Here is a 2,559-nt window from a genome sequence, read left to right as displayed (position 1 = left end):
GGTGCAGCCACTGAGTTGTAAGATCACCCCTCCGCTATCATCAGTTTGGTAAATACTTAGCATCTCTGTGGGCGCGGTTCCCGCTGGGTGTCACCGGAAAGACTGAAAAATATCAGATACCCTCTTCCCCCTAAGGACAGCTCATGGGTCGTCCTGGAGGGACCAGCGTTTCACTGGTCACACCATCTGCTTGTCCCCAGCTGTGCGTGGGGCGCTGCCAGATGCTCTCAGCACCGTAGCGAGAGCCTGCCTCGGCGACGGGCTTGCTTAGCTGGCCCCATGCTGGTGACGGCCTTGCCACCTGGACAGAGGTAGGTGTCTTGGTTCAGAGGGCCTCCCTGCAGGCCAAACGTGAATCGAGGAAACTGAGCTATCAGCCAACACTCTACAGTATCAATGGTGGTTGGCTGAGTGTATCTCATAACAAGTGCCCAGGTGCCAACCAACACCTAAGGGTTACTATTAACGAACCTGCGGGCCCCCCAGTGTTATCTGGGCCCCCACCGCCATCTCTCTGCGTCCGCACCCTTCAGTCCTGACCCTCAAATCACACTGGTCTTATACACGGTCCTCAGTCATGCCGGGCCCCTTCCCACCTCCAGGCCTTTGCCCCTGGGGCTCCCTTGCCCATGGCCCTTCCGGCGAATCTCTGATGGCGGCACCTCTCTTTCCTTAGGTCTCATCCTAGGTGCTCCGTCGTCAGCGGGGCTGGTGGCATCTTTCACCCATTATCCTCTCTCCTGGGGCCTCGTTCAATTCCTTCTGGGCAGTCATCATGCTCAGAAACTGATTGGATGTTTCCTCCTGGCTGGTCTGTTTCCCGCCTCCAGGACGGAGGTAACGTTTGTGTTTCCAGCACCACAGAAAGGCACTTGCTGGGAATAGCGTGTGTCCCCCTAAAGCTCACGTGTGGAGCCCTCACCGCAATGTATGTGATGGAACTGGAGGTGGGTCTTTGGACGGTAATTAGCGTTAGAGGGTGGGGCTCTCACGGTGGGATTAGTGCCCTTATAAGAAGAGATACTGGAAAGCAAACTCGCTCTTTCTTCCTCTCTTTCTCTCCCTCCCTCCTTCCCTCTCCCCCTCTCCCTGTGAGGACACAGGGAAGGCAGTTGTCTGCAAGCCGGAAGATTGCTCTCTCCAAAACCCACCATGCTTGCCCCTGATCTTGGAGAGCCAACCTCCAGGACTGGGAGAACGTAAATGTCTCTTACTGAAGCCACCCCAGGGACTAAGACAGCATCCACTAAATCTCTGTTGAATGAGCAAAGATATAACCTCCCGTGTACAATCAGGAGCAGTTACATTTCATAACCTGAATGGTCCTGGTGTTTTTTTTAACGTGTCCGTTGGCCAGGGCTTCATCCTGTATTTGTCAGGCCATCGTGACATGGAGCTTCATTACACACACCTTGCCCATACTTCTGTTCTTCTGCTCTCACAAATCCCTATCACTGCTGAACGTTATTGGGAGATGCATCCAGGCGAAGTCCATGTGCACAGCTGGCTCTCAGATCAGATGTCTGAACTAATCAAGTTTATCCAGCAGACAGCATTCATTTTATTTTATTACTGGAGGCCCAGTGCACAAAATTCTTGCACTGGGGGGTGGGGAGGTTCCTCAGCCCACCTTGCCGCCTCTCACAGTCCAGGAACCCTCAGGGGATATCCTACTGATGACAGGAGGCAATCTGGCTGATCAGGATAATTTGCATACTCACTCCTGATTGGCTGGTGGGTGTTGTGGAAGGACGGTAAATTTGGATCTTTCTCTTTTATTTTTTTAAAATATATTTTATTAATTTTTTTACAGAGAGGAAGGGAGAGAGAGAGAGTCACAAACATCGATGAGAGAGAAACATCGATCAGCTGCCTCCTGCACCCTCCCCACTGGGTATGTGCCCGCAACCGAGGTACATGCCCTTGACCAGAATCGAACCTGGGACCCTACAGTCCGCAGGCCGACGCTCTATCTACTGAGCCAAACTGGTTAGGACGCATCTTTCTCTTTTATTAGTGTCGACTGTAAATGCTGGACAAGCCCTGGCTAAGGCGCTCAGTGGTTAGAGCCCTGGACTATACATGGAAGGGTCATGGGTTCGATTCCCAGCCCCAGTCAGGGCACATGCAGGAGGCAAACAATGAAGTGTCTTTCTCACGTCAAAGGGAGAAGGAGGGAGCATTTGCAATCACTGGTGATAAGCAGAACTCAGCTGCAATGTGAACAGACTTATGGTGGCTGCCTGTGGGCGGAGGAGGCAGGGCCCCAGCTGCGCCTTCACCTACCTCCTGAACTTGCCCCTGAGTCCTCACAGGGGAGAGGTCACCACAGGTGGGCAGGGAGAAACGGCACTGGGCTTCCCCAGGGCGTAGGGAGCTGCTAAGGCCCATGAGAGGTGAAGGGCCGGGAGAGATCTCCAGGGTGCCGGAAGCTGGGGTGGAGGGCAGAGAGACATGGAAAAGCCATCAGCCGGGCACAGAGCAGGGAGGCCTCCCACGGTTCGCAAACCTGTCAGCTCAGTTTTGAAGTCCAGGCAGATCTCAAGAATCTCGGCAATG

The sequence above is a fragment of the Myotis davidii genome, unplaced genomic scaffold, assembly GCF_000327345.1.
Source record: "Myotis davidii unplaced genomic scaffold, ASM32734v1 scaffold663, whole genome shotgun sequence".
NCBI classification, from domain to species: Eukaryota; Metazoa; Chordata; class Mammalia; order Chiroptera; family Vespertilionidae; genus Myotis; species Myotis davidii.
Note: the sequence above shows the minus strand (reverse complement) of the source record.